The 15,076-nt window shown below is 44.0% G+C and overlaps 1 protein-coding gene across 1 annotated transcript in view; it reads right to left on the bottom strand.

The window, feature by feature from the left end:
- Nucleotides 1-12,492, bottom strand: part of LOC139111298 (uncharacterized) — a 173,539-nt gene extending 161,047 nt beyond the window's left edge. Inside the window, exon 1 of the mRNA XM_070671478.1 lies at nt 12,376-12,492. The gene's annotated coding sequence lies outside the window, so the exon portion shown is untranslated. The remainder of the gene's footprint in view (nt 1-12,375) is intronic.
- Between the last annotated feature and the right edge of the window lie 2,584 nt (nt 12,493-15,076).

Raw genomic sequence — 15,076 nt, 5'->3', positions numbered from 1 at the left:
CGACGATGACGCTTGTCTCGTATCGTTATTTCTCAAAACTGAACTTCCCGTCGAATACGTCGCGTATGAATAATAAATGCACTCCACCTCTTTTGTGCGGCAGCGAGACGAGGGGATGAAAGGACTTGGACCGTGTCTGCCGCGCGAGCTCGCGCGCCGCGAAATTTCATCGCTTCGTAACGATGACGATTAAACGATTTTCAAGCATAAATTTCGCCACCGCGGGCCATCCTGCGGGATCAAGCGCAACGTTATCGATTACAGACTCGCGAGCCCACGTTTCTCCGGTAATCGTTAATTCGTTCCAAAGGAGGCAGCTACGTTAGCGCGCGCGCGTCGCAAAGAGCATCCGTTAGTTCGGCTGACCTTTGGTCCGGCCGTTACGAACCTCGTTTGACTTTCACTCACGGAGACGCTAAAAGGCTCCGAGGTGTATCAAGGAGATTTTGCTTTTAGCACATTCACGATAAAACGCGTTAAGCGGCCGCGCGACGACTCTCGCGCATCCTCCACCATCTACTTTAGCGGCCCGGCACTCCGGGCTAACTCCGCGAGACGGCCTTCGTCGCGGCATATTGGGACCCCGTTAAAGCTTATCAGCCGAAACCGCGCGCGCCGTACATCAACATCTACCTTTCGTCTGATCTGAACAGACGTAAGAACCGCGGTCGGATAATGCGCGTCACGCAACCGAGCGCGGGGCGGCTAAGAGCAAGCCGTCGGCCGGAGGTAGTAAAATCCACAAATCACCGAATAAACCAGAACAATGACGTAACGGGCTCTCGGTCTGCGGAGGACGTGGGGAAAGGGGGACGAAAACGGTGGTTACTAGGGACCAACGCTCTGTTAGAAGGGGGACGTTGAGGGCCACTGTACAACGAATCGCCTACCGGCTGACGATAAATTTGTCCGCAGAGTCAATAACAGAGGCTGTTTCTGTGATTTAATGATACCTGTCGGACGCGTTCCCCGTGCACACACCCGAAATGTTTGGCCGTTTTCACTTTTCATCTCGCGAAGCGAAGCGGGGGCTTCTTCCCCGAGAGAAACATTTTTAGGAGATAATAAATTTTTTTTTCCTTTTATCTTGATATTTAAAGTTCCGAATAATTAAAGCGTCATCCTGTACAATTAGATTTTTTTTTTTTAATTTCTTGAAACTGCTTGTATCGTAACTCACGTGGGGATATCCGTGGCTATTGTTTTACGAAATAATTCGCGGTATCGTGGTCGTAATATTGCGGTAATCGTCCTATAATATGCGGATTCATGCGTGTAATATAGAGGTAGACCGCGATCGACGATGCTACTTCTCGAAACTAAGTCGCTTTTGTCGACACGATCGTCGAGCCATCTCGTTCCCAGATCCTTCCCGGGTTTTTCGCTCTTTCACTCGCGAGATTTCGCTTCGCGCATTTCGCGAATGGTCGATCGCCATTAAGCGGAACGAAACAGCGGAGAAAGTTAAGGAAAGACAAAAAAAAAAAAAAAAGAGAGCGAGAACGAAGCGAGAAGCGGGAACAAACTCGACGAAACGATATGCGAGGCTGCGAGAGGGAGAGAGAAATGAAGAAAGAACGAGAGAGAGAGGTGAAAAGGGGGAAGAGGGAGGGAAAGAGAAAGAGCACGCGCATCGTGCCGGCACTTAGGCCTGGCTTTTAATCTTCGAGCCTCGAGAAGAGCTCTAATTAGAGCTGGCTCTAGTTCTAGGTACGAGCCCGGGCTCCGTTATAAGCAAGAGTTAGAGTGGGTACGTCGTAGTGGGAGCGGACGGCGGGGGTATGTTTAGTTTTTAGCCGAGCGCGCAGTTACACGCGGTGCTAATTAAAATCTTGATTAATGCACGTGTCCATCAGGGCTGCCTCTAATGAACTTTCACGTCGCCTGCACTCTTAAGTCTACACGAAACCGTGATCGTCCCATCTCCCCGCTCGCGCCCGGGATCGTTCTAATCGTTCGGACGGAAAGCAAAACGGCGCGAGTCACGAATTGTTCCCCGTCCCGCGTCTTCTTTCTTCGCCGGACGTTTCGCAGCTTTCGCGAGCTTCGGTCACTTTTTCTCCGGGAACGACAACAGTCGAATCGTACGCGTGTATCGCGCGGCGAAAATACGTCAATGCTCCCGCAATGATTACGCGGATCTTGCGCGAGCGCGTTGCGTTAAGTTTATAATTCCATCGCGTGTCAAGCATCGTCACCAGAGATTCACGCGGTGAAAACTACAGCGTGCGCGCGGACGCACATAAAATCAAAAGTTTCCCTTATTTCGTAATTTTCGAATGGCGAGTTTAAATGGAATGCAAATATGACGGCTCGACATAAAGTTTAATTACGTGCTACTGCAAAAAACAGGAGCTAACATGGCAATTAAAAAAATATTAAACCGCTCGCTCGGTCGCGACGCCGCTTCTCTCGCGTTCTCTCTCTTTCTCTCTCTTTTTTTCAGAGTCTTCAGGCTTATTTCGCCGGCTTTTTTGAGCGGAAAATAATCGCTGGAATGGCTTTTACCGGTTAACTCGCGAACAAATATTGTGAGTACGCAGGCGGAATACAAATTCATTATCCGATTCATTGCACTTCATAGGATAGTTGTTTGTAACGCTCAAGTGATAGGTGGGCGCGTGAGCGCGAGGGGCTTTAGATGCATCACGAACAAACGAATGCAAAACTCGCCGCGGAAGTTCTAATATGCGTCCGGGTCGGATTAATGGAGTTAGAGATGAAAGGACTTTTTTAAAGGAATTTCCTCGATGGCCAACGGGCGACACTATTAAATGGCGATAACTTTCTTGTTAACGTGACGTTGATTAAGCCGCAGCTTGCGAGTAATCAAGATGCCGCTGACAAATATTTATCGAGCGCGATTGTAAGAGATTACCTTGCAAATAATACATTTTTCGATAAATGTAAAAAAACTTGAGGAGCCGAAGCAGCGCCAAATTTAATGTCGGTACGATTATTTGTTAAAAATTGAAATAAAAAAAAAAAACCTTTATTGAAAGAGGTTTTCCTAGATTAAAAAGACTGCTTCAAATGCAAAGGGTTTACTTTATTTAGTAAGAAAAAAAAAAATAAATTGTTTAAAATTTATATAAATGTAGGAATAAATCTGGCGATTTAGGTAAACGTGAAACGCGAAGATACAATGAAAACGTAGGAGAAATTAGGAAGAGAGAGACGACCAAACAGAACAGAGTCCATTTATTTAGCTTAACCGCGCCACCGCGAACGGTGCATTAACCGATTGGAAGAGCGATTAAGAGCGGCCATTCTTTTTCATTCGGTAGATCGAAAGGTCTCTAACGACGAGGCGTTATTTATCGGCCGTTCCAGCGACACTTGCCTCTCTTTTAATCACCGCTCACCTGCAGTCCGCCGTATGCGTCTCAATTCGACCGGCGGAGCTTATACGTCCCGCCCCCTGCCTTTGCAAGTCATTCGTACGATTTGAAAGCTAATCTACATGTATTCAAAAGTTTCACCAAATTTGGCAGACTTCTTAGAATTCCATGATAAAGCTCGAAGAAGCTTTGGCAGACTCTCGGTTTTACCCCTCCCTTACGCAGAGAAACGACTTTCGATCTGTATTTCAATCGTCAAAATAGATTTGCTCGCGAGCTAAAGGATTGTCTATTACGAAGCAAGAAAGTTGCAATAGAACACAAGAAGGGGGGAGGGAGGGAGAGGAAACTACGTTTAATTTGCTCCTATTGCCGCGAGTAAGATTGCACCACGAGTATTATAAGCTTATCTCCCTCACACTCCTGCTCTCATTCAAAGATGAAGTTAGTCAGGCTGCTCAGAAGCGGCGTGTTCTTCGCATCCGATCTTCGACCGGCCCGTATCAGAAATTAGGAAATGACCGGATTCAGCTTTCTGTCTTTTACTCTTTTTACTCTCCTTTTTCTCTTACTCTTGCTCACTTTCTCTCTCGCTCTCTCTGTTTCTCTCGTTTTCCCTCTCACTCTTATTTAGCGCAGTTGCAATAAGAGGGTAGTAGCTGGCTCTGTCCAGTTTCCACTTCAACCCCGCGCCCTCCCCCCGACCCATCTCTCTCGCTCTCCTCTTTCAACTACCATTTCCTTCCCTCCTCTTCTCGACGGGAGCGAGCCGGAGACCGCGTGGGAGGAGGGAGGGGAAGCTCGGATTCAATTATCCGATATTAAACTGCCCCTAGCCACGTTCGTGTCGACCCCTTTGGCTGTGTGAGTTCAAATGGTTGTTGCTAACCCCCCTAGAAGTATTAGATTGAATGGAGTTGGTGTTGTACTTGCTGTTACCCGGCGGAGATACGCCTAAAGGTAGTCGTTATAGGATAGCGTTGGATTTTCGCGTATATCGTTTCTTTCTCCCTCTCTCGCTGCGTTCCTCCTTTTTTTCTTTTTTTTTTTTTTTTTTCTTTTCCATCGGCCGACTCGTTTTCCCGCACCGTCTTGATTTGTTATCGCTGAAAGGGACAAGCGCTTTTGCAAAAATTGGATCTTGTTCTAGACGGAGTATTACTCCTTACAGCACGATGATAATTGGGGACAATTTTTTCGTACTTTCCGAACCTCGGAGTCCTTTTTAATTATACATGTATCTAATTTTGACAGAAAGTCAAACGTGCCGATAAAATAAAGTAATTAACCTGAATAAAAAAAAAAAAGACAGAGACAGCAAAGATCAAAAATAATAATTCTACTTTCCTCTCTTGTTTTTTATGTTTTATTTTTTATTTTTATGGTGAGTAAAAGCGCGTCGTTGATTTTTCACGCTAAACAGAGCGTTCAATTCGTACAAATAATAGCTTTGGTACAATTGCGCCCAATATGTTAAAATAAGAACGCGAACTCGAAATGTATGCCCGATTGTTTTTACACGTGGGATCATTTTTTATTAATCGAACCGGGTACATTTTGCAGTTTTAATCTATCTTGTATTTTAATATCGCATATCGTCGTTGCTTTCTGGACTTGTAAATACAGTTCCACGCCCTGTGTCGCGAACAACTCCGTCCCTCTCCTCCCCCAGCTTTCAATAGCGAGGGCGAGCAGGCAAATACGGACGTCGGGTAGCCAGTAGTACTGAATAAATATAAACGATAACCAATAGTATCTGTAAAATTAATAATAATCATGATCGTACCGGGCTTCCTCGTCCTTGCACGTCTCCCCCCCCGCGTTCTATCTCCCTCCCCCCTTTACCCCGCCCGTTTGCCATCAATCACATCAAAAATTCTGCAACTGGTCGATAAAATGCCGCCGTCCGCGCCAGCCGGAAACCCTCTCTCATTCCGATGAGTTTGTAATTAAAAAATTAATTAAACGAAATCCCAATCGGCATGCTGATTTTTTGCTGTATATGGTCGTCGTCATTGTGTACACTCGCGCTGCATATCGCGGGGTCATTATGGCGGCTGGATTTTAACCATTCGTCCCTTTTCAGACCACCCTCTTCTCTCCGACTGCCCCCGCTCGTTCATCCGATATACATGCGTAAATGCCTATGGTCGATTTATTTGTCTCCCCCCCTCCCCCCTCTCCTCTTTCTCTTCCCCCCTTGGTCCTTCACTTCGGGCGTTAGAGCCGCTACGATTCGGAAAACATTTTTCCTGTCAGACACTTCTTTAGCACTTTCCTCCCCCGATATTGCAAAAGTTGAGTGTTTAGCGATTCACACGTGCTTCTTGCGAGCGGCGCGGTCTCCCCCTTTCGCGCGTCGCTAAAGGGCTCTTTCTTCTCACTCGTAAAGCCAGGAAATTTTGCGACACCGGGGGGGTCAGGAAAATGACCAATCCGCAGCCCCGAAGGGCCCAAAAGAGATTTGAGAATCGCGTGAAATTAAATAACTTCCACGGGGAAGTTCAACGACGGCCTAAATTTATACCGGCGAAATAAATTGCGTTCACCCGCGGCCACATTCCGCAGACCGGCACTATTTTAACTATACGCGAAGGTCCAACTTATTTTACCAGGAGAACAAAAAGGCCAGGGGAGAAACTGTACTCGGACCCGGGGAAAAAGAGGACGAGACGAGTTTATATCGAGCCATTTGCAGTACGACTCGACAGCACGAATTGTTGGCGCGATTTAATTTGATTCCACTTAATTGGGGAGTTAACAGTTTGTTTAACAACTTGATAGATTAGCTCAATACATTTGCGTTCAACGTTCGAATGCGATAAAAGATTGTAGGTTTTTAATTGTGAATGCGCTTCCGGTAAGATATCGCGGCTAATTAAATTTAAGAGCTCAAAAAAAAAAAAAAAAAAAAAATTGAAGTAGTCTCATAACTTTAAAACAAATACGAGCCCTTAACACGGATATGGACAAGAATATCGGGCGTGTTTCATAGGAGAGCATTTAAGGTATAGTCGAAAATCGTGGAACGAAAAAAGGGAGAGCGAGCGAGGGACGGCGCGCGGCTAGGAAAAGGTGCGACGAGAGGAAAAAGAAGTAGGTAGGAGAAAGAGAGAGGCTCTCTTTTATTAAACGAAAAATTGGATCGTGCTTGTCGGAATGCAATATTTCGACGGATTCATTTGGTGGAAACATTTCTTCCTCGGGAAAAAATTCAATCAAATCCAGAAGGTGAGAGGTAGTGAGCGAAGGGAACGGGTGGAGATGTAGGAGGCGGCGGGGATGCAAACACGCAAACGGCGGTTGGGAAGTAAGATAGACAGGGAAATAGGTACAGAGTTGCTGGATGCCAAAATAAAATATTTATAAAATAAAATTCTTTCGAGATGTATTCAAAAGTTGGTGTCTCGGTCGACTAAATGTTCAACGAGAAAAGAAACGCTCCGTTATCTAGCTGGCAATTTTTTTTACGCGAAAAAATTAATTAAAAAGTTGGAATAATTTGTTCTTTTTTTTTTTTTTTTTTTTAATTTTTTTTTTAATTAAACACGCGTAAATATCTGTATATAAAAATAATGTAAAATCGAGAAAACAAAACGATGTTTTTCTCCAAGAAAAGATCCTGCCTAGTAAAATAGATGTCGGCAGTATCAAGTCAAGATCCTACTGGGTCACGTTTTCATCAAGATGAAGGAGGGGAAGGGGGTTAGGTGGATGCTGCAGGCCATTGTTTTTCGACACACTTTCTCTCACCCTCGCCCTCTCGAAGACAATGCGTGCCCGTTCCTTAACTCTTCCATCCCCTCGGCGACGTCCTCCCCGCCCAACCTCCTCATTAAGTAAATCACCATCGTCGCGGCTCGTTCTCAGAGCCAAAGTGAAAATTCCCCCATGGACCGGGCGGAGTGAGAACCACCCCCTCCTACTCCTACCGAAGGGACGTCCTTGGCCTTTTGTATAGCCGGATATCCGTGCTTGAGAGATTAAAACTTTGAGATACGCGAAAATGATATCTTCTTTTTTTTTCTTTTATCGCGCGTGTGCGTACGAGCAAACGCAACGCGACTTGCATCTTTTCTCCGACGTTCTGTGAGTTGCACAGCGCACTAAGACACAGTTCGCGTTCTGACAGGACGCGCGATAGCTAAAGCACAAGGTGCAAATCAATGTAATTCGAGATAATGGAGAGGTGGTTACACCATACTTTCGCGCGCGCACGAAAATGTAGCCGTGAGATTTCGACGCGAGATGAAGATTACTTCGGGACACGAAGGGATTTGCACGTTCACGCCGTGCATTATTAAGCATTTAATTCTTGCCGTATAATGCTTACAGACGCAATGAATTATGCGAGTACGAGTGCATGTATGTACGTAAGAATATAAGGGCGGAATTCTCGAAGAATTAATTAATAAGAAATCCGTAAGTAAGGAGAGGTTCTGGGCTGCGAGTTGGCATTAACCGGCACGGATCAATTTATTCTCTGACTAGTTCTTTGGGAATATCCTTTTCCCCCGGTTGGTTTCTCATCACATTTTACGACACGGCGCGATAGCGTGCTTTTAAAGATTAATGTCACGTGCGTTTTATTCACTACAACCACATTACTTGTGGTCTTAATATTTTAAGTTCTGGCTTCGGTATTTACCTCAAACATTTTTTTTTTTTTATCGCTACAAGCATAGTGACGTATCGTTGTTGAATTGTTTTAAGTAAGTCTGGTCATCGCGTTGATATTTCGGCTTTCAAGCCTTGGCGAATGAAAGCTTGATAGGACGTGCGAGCCGGAGACGCGTAGGGTCGTACAGGTACGTGTGTGATTTTATGTGCAACGTTTACGCGCGCGTGTAGGGCCGAGAGGGTTGACTGGCTCCCCGGTCGATCAATAGCACCCCCACGTTTGCGTCCCTGGGTGAATGCATGCGATAGGCACCCCATTGCTATGCCACCCCGAAAGCCACTTTATATTTTAGTGGGAATGTTCTACAACCCTTCGGAAGACACTCTTGAATCGCGAGGCGATGCGAGGCGACGCTGCTGCGCTGGTTCACGCTCGTTTCCCCGCGCGAAAGGCCGTGGAGCCTCCGCCAAGGTCGCCCCCGTCGTATTTAATTCCGCTAATTAACGTGCACGCGCTCCCGCGAGCGTTTGGTGACTCAGTAGAACCCGAAGAACCGCTCGATAGTCGCGATGCAGCGTATCGGGCTTGTTTTATCGCGCAAGGGTTCATGGCAACAAGATCGACAGATTATACGCGGTTAGCCGAAAAAGGCCGCATACGGAGCGGGAGCTCTCCCGCTCTTTGCGTAATCCGCGTTTGATTTCCTTGTAATGAAAATTCAATCTTAATTAACGCTCGCGTCTAACGCTTTGAAAATCGAACGGCTTTGGGAACCGAAATTCCGCAAAATGCATAGTGAAAGCGAGTAGATGCGGTGGTAGAAATATACGGGGCCTCGTATCGGCGAAGCCACACAATCGCGACGTCGCTATTATTATTTCCTGACGTAGATACGCGTGATCCCTGATGAAACGCACGGGCCACGTGCACGCGCGATGCGCGATAGTGTCGGATAATTGACGGGCATTCTTGGAGGAGATACTTAGAACTCTTACGTTGATTTAACCGCATCGATTGTCGACGCGATCGCGAAGAGGTTGCAGCTCGCTACGTGCAGCCAGGGTTACCCCCTTTAAATGACTTAGCAGACAATTTGCCCATTAACTCGGGCAACCTCTACCCGTAATGGAAGCCATTGTTCGACCTATCTTGTCAGTAATACACGCCGTGGCAACGTATGCGTTTACGTCGCGTGCATGTATTACAGGTAGCTGCCGTATGCACGCGTCGGGGACGTCGAGACGCTCGTGATATCGGGTAGACCATATTGTGCGTCAAGATGAGATCGTTCTATTAGGATTACATTAATTAATCTAATATATTACGCCCGATAGTCTCTTAGAAACTTCCTCCGGTGCACCCCCTCCCTCCCCTCCCCCTTCTTCTCTCAAATTCGCGTTGCGTCACTCCAACTTTTTGGGAATATAAATTAAATTCTGTGATGTACAGATTATTTAAGTAATTACAGCGAGGGGGAGATTATTGATTTAGCGAGATAAGGTTTATTTGGTAAAAGCGACGTGCAATTTATTAAACTTCTTGAATATCGTGGATTATTTTTTTTTTTTTTTTTTTGCAACGATGGTAGCAATTTACGCAGGACGTGGAAAGAAAAATTTCAATATTTTTTTATCTTGAATGCAAGAAGCATTCTTTTTTTACAAAAAAAAAATGTTTTAATTTGTAAACATTTTGTTACGAGTTTTTTTTTTTTTTTAATTATCTGAAGTAGAGTTGTCTTTTTAATAATCTGTTTACTGTAACTTATATAATATGTGTGCAAGACTAAGACGCCACCACGTTGGCACGGTGCGGCACGAAAACGTCCTGCCGCGATTAGGATACCAATTGCATCGGGAGATAGCACAGGACTAACAATGAGATAGCCGATAGCGCCGTAGAAACAAGAATGATAGAAAAAGAGCGAAAGGGAAGGTACAAGGAAAGAGGCGAGACAAAGAAACGGGAAATGTGCACTGTTCTTAAATTATCGCAGAATAAATTAGAATGGATTTTCAAAGAAAATTAAAATATACTTTATATTGCACTTTAAATACACTTTATTTTATGACTTGCGTTTTGATGAATCGTGAAAAAAATGCGGAAAATTGTCTTTCTTTATTTAATTAATTTTCACGTTTGTGCGTTATTAAATTAATAAGTGCGACATACTTTAAGAACAGATAGTTAACTCTTTCAAACTTAATCTTTAAAAAAACTAAAGAAATAAAAAAAAAAACAAGCACAGAATTGTTTACAAGATTTAAAGTTGATTGTCCGAGGCAAACGTTCGAATATATGTACGAAAACAATTTCTTTGTGTCCAAGAGGCTCGGACAAAGCGGTTTAAGAATTTAATTGGAGTACTAGGGGGAAACCGTGCGGGACTTTGATTTTCGATCATGCTGACCGAAACGTCCGGAAAGAAAAGAGTCACCAGGAAGTTCGCGAATCAAGATTCTTCGCGTAGCGTTTATTGGATCGTGACAAGAGAGAAAAGAGAAAGATAGCGAGAAAGGAGAAAGGTCTCGAGGAAAGGGGATCGAGGCAGAGGGCACTGGTACTCTATAAGAGGAGGAGCTCTCATTAAAAGTCGAGTATTAATATTTTAACGGATGCTCGTCACTTAAACTTCGTTGCGGTGCCCAACCAATCTTTCGTCTCGCAGAAAAAACCTCCGAAAACGCAGAACTTTTTTTTTCCCTCGTGATTATTTCTAAGCGTATAGGTACTAAACTAAAATATAACAGATAAAAAAAAAAAAGCAGTCGTTTTCTCGATAAAATTATTTTATTTGAAGATACAATTTTGCTTTCTTTTTAAATCGAATTGCGTTACCGTACAAGGAACCTCGGATTAAGTACGGCAAGTTACAAACTAAATTTACAAAGTAACGCGGAAAACGTCGCTGGGTAAGAATATATTTTACAGATTCTTTCTAGTCATCGGTCGTTGAATTTCGGCCGCTGTCTCGCTCAAAAAGCGCTCGTATCAGTCGCAATGTTCCTTTACATACAGGATCATACACATATACGTATATACAGATATTTCATTTGAGTAATGAAAAAGTTTCGACGAACACGGACGTTGCACATGACAGAGTTAATTGCTTGGATACCCATTCCTCTTCTCGCGAAAGCGGCTTGCGCTTGTCCAACGTCCAGTTTCGAATAACAGACCGGCATTCTTGCGGCGGTTGAGCGCCCCTGCACCCTCTCCATATTACATCCGGGATTAATATTAAATTTCACACGATGATTGCAATTTCATTACCCTCCCACCAGCGGCTTGCCAGCTTCTTCTACTGTCGCCCCGTTCGTGATGCCGTGTAATAAATTGCCCCCTTGCAAAAATCGCGATTCATATTGCCGTACCCTGAACCGGCCGGTGGGACCTGCAGCTGTCTATTGTTACCGGGATAGCGAGCAGATAGTCCCGCCCGATAAGGATCTAAATGCAGTATCGAAATAACGAGACGACATAATCAAAGTGACGCAATCTACCTGAAAGCTTCTGACACACAACAAGCGAGCGAATTTGAAAAAGTCTGTACACCCACACGCTCGCGCGATATACATATCTTACAAATGAATATTATATCGTAAAAAAAAAAAAAATACTGCCCGATAATATTATTTCGAATAATTTCTACATATTATACGCAAGATCAATCGTAATTTAAATTGTTATGCATTCTGCCCTCGCTAATTTATCATATGTTCAAAGTTCCGGTGTAATATGTATATACGATGAAGAGCGGGGAATTGCAACTGCGGGAAAATGCTTTGATATATATATGTGTATATATATATACATATCGCTAGTTATGATATTCCATTAGTATTTCACCCTCGCGCTTGATTCAACGCATCACTTTTTTTCCCCCTTTTTTTCTTTTTTTTTTTTTTTTTTTTTTTTTTTTTTTTATTTTAACTGTTTATCGTAAAATATCGAGGAATCCCGTGGGAAAGAGGAAGAAGGGTGGGAGTATTTCGCACGTAATATAAACGAAATTAGCGTTCGTCGAAATTAAATGAACCTTTAATTAAATATTTACGTGCGTTCTTTCACATAACCATTGCGTATCTTTTGTTTTTTAGCAAATATCGACTAATAAAGAGTACATAATTCCTCTGGCTCAATAAAAATTTTTATTTTTACGTGCAGATATTTATTGAGCAAATACGTAAATACATTCTTTGCATTTTTTAATAACAAAAAAATTTTTTTTATATAAACTACATTGTACACCATACGGAAAATTAAATCACCAGCTTGAATCACATTTTTGCGCGTGTAGTAATTTGCATAGCGATCTTTAAACTACAAACATAAAAGTATGAAAAAAAAAAAGAAAAAAGAAAAGAAATGCGAGCTGCAAAATATTTTATTGGCATTTCTTGTGATACTCACTCCGGATCGCGCGATTCAGATGATCCAGATGATCGAGGGACACTGTCGATTGATCCCTGGTCTTACACCTCACTCGTGAGCTGTTCTCTTGCGATTTGACGAATGCGACAGGTATAATAATATGTTCAAATTAAACAGTAGTACTTTATGTCCGAGATTTTTTATACTTTCACCTTCTTCAGCCCTTTGCGAAATTAATTTATTTTTTAGGCGTATGAGATAATTAATTAGGAAACTGTTAGGTCGTATTAAATTATTCTTTTGATGTATTATTTAATTAACGTCACAATTGCAATGATCGAGGTTATAGATTAGACATCTTGAACAGTCGTACGATATATTTGAGTTGTTTATAAATTATTTTGCGATCCAGAAGTTCTTTTGAAAGAGTCGAATATCACGCTTTGTTTTTCAAGTCAACAAATGTTTTTTTTTTTTTTTTTTTTTTAAATACGTTTTTTTAACGATGCAAAGAATTTGTGCACACACCTTTACGGAAAACACTCGTGCGATTAACAGACTAAAAGAATGAAATGTCAAACTTTAGCTTAATGATCGAGGTACCTCGTGGTCGCGCGACACTTTCACGTGGCGGCACGCTGTCAGTTCGCGATTGACGCGAGGAGAGAGAGAGTACGTTTGTGAAGGATTTTAAAGAGTTTTTGACCCCAGCAGCGCGCGCGGTGTCAGGGCCGAAGAAGACCTGGTTGGCAAATAGTGTTGTTGTACCGAGAAAGCAAAACGTGGTCGGCGCGTGGTGGCGAGATTGGCGCCTGGTGCGGACGACCGTGCGGTCGGAGAGCCGCGAAACGACTGCGAGGAGCCGTGGTAGGTCAGCGAGGTGCCATCTAGCGAAATCCTCTGGCAGACTGGAGGCTTTTTGGCATTGGGTTGTAGGGTGGTGCAGTAGAGACCACGATAAGTCACCAGGGTGTTCGAATGGGATGCTGAAGTATCGTCCCTCACAAGTAGGAAGGAGGTGGAAGGGACACGAGGCCAAGCAGGTGAACGAGGTTGCCAATCGTGGGCAGCATCGCGAACGGTGTTCCATCTCGCTCCTCCCTGGTTTACCTCGTGGAGGTGTGGTTTTCACCTGCGCTTGCGCCAGTCGCTCCGCCTTTCCGCACCTGCGGCTTTTCCTCGCTTCCGCGTACTCTTTTTCACGAGAGGACATCCGGAAAATAGGCTAAGTAAGAACCGCAAATAGGCTCCGAAGAATGGGTCAGATTAGGCCAAGCAGGTCTTCGGGTTCAAATTTTTCTATCTGTTCGTCATACAACTCATTTGTCATACTTCAAGGTCGACTCGTAAGATTAACCCTTAAATTAGCCCTGGTTTCAAAAATAAAAAAAATTGAGAGAAACAAGATTTTTCAATTCAGAACTAGGCTGCCTGAACAGTTTCATTTAAAGTGAACTCAATCGACTCGCTTAGGACTCTCTTAATCCTCCCAGTCAAATCAGGTTATTCCAATTTGTTACCTAACGTTTTCGATTAATTGATTAAAACGATACGAGAAACAGGACTAATTAAATTCAAATATTATAATGATATAAATACAATCTACAACTCAGATAAATCGTGTAACGTAAATTGTATGGATGTGAGAAGCCCGCAGTTTTTGTACCTGTACATGTTTCTTAAGTCGCGTGGGAAAGATTGGCACAACAGGGAAAATTAATTAACTAGGAAGCCGCGTATGGCACTTTGAAGTTCGACGGGCTTCCGGTGAGCCCATGTAAGGTCCAAGGTAATCGACTTTGCTCGTTTGAGTCGTGCTCAACCTCTCGCAACATTGGATTATCTGCACGATCCACTTTGAAAGCTCGTCCTCGTATTATTTACAATTGTATCTGCTTTTCGTCTCTTTATTAAGTTAGTGATACTTTCATTGCTACGAAACACGAACGAATTGACAATTATTTTTATTATCAGACTGGCAAGAATCTCCCTTCGGCCTTTTTTCTCCCCCCATTTTTTTTTTTTAATTTTTTTAAGAAATCGATTTTCACCGCCGATTACAATCGCGCGAAATAGCGTCGCGTGTACGTTAAGTGCTCGATTATATCCAATGCCCGATGTCCGATGTCCGATATGTTCGACAAGTGTATACGGCTCTATCCTCCCATTTATTTTATTAATTCCACGCGGAAACGCGGGCGAGAAGGCGGGCGGTAAAAATGACCGGGAGGGAAAGAGAGGCGTCGCTCAACAACACGCGACGGTGCATCGAAGATCTAATCTCCTACTTTTTATCCGCGGGCATCTTCGCGTGCAACGTCGTTCGCGCGAAATGGACGATGGCGATCGTGACAAGGAGAGCCGCTAAGATACCCACGTTTTTACCGGAAAATGAACGCGAATACGATAAATGTAGATGAGGATCAGAAAAAAAAAAGTGGCGAGCAACGGAAGTGGCGCGCGGAAAGTTCAACTCCTGCGTTTAATCCCCGCGGGTACGCGCGAGCACGGGGAGATCGGCCGGCTCTCAAGATAAACCGGCGCGGAAAAGAGCCGGCGAAATTCCGAGCGGGGTGGGATTAAAATTTCGCGAGATACTTTAACGTCGAGCGACGAAGACAGTTCGGGGCGGCGTTAAAGTACCGAAAATCGTGAAAAGCGATTCCAGCTGGGGCGTCCGCGCGCGGCGGCCGAACGATCGGGGGCACACCGTGTCGTCCCAAAGTTTGTCGAGGGAAAG

This window comes from Cardiocondyla obscurior, linkage group LG23 (genome assembly GCF_019399895.1).
Source record: "Cardiocondyla obscurior isolate alpha-2009 linkage group LG23, Cobs3.1, whole genome shotgun sequence".
Taxonomy (NCBI): domain Eukaryota; kingdom Metazoa; phylum Arthropoda; class Insecta; order Hymenoptera; family Formicidae; genus Cardiocondyla; species Cardiocondyla obscurior.
Note: the sequence above shows the minus strand (reverse complement) of the source record. Positions and strands in the feature narration are given on the sequence as shown.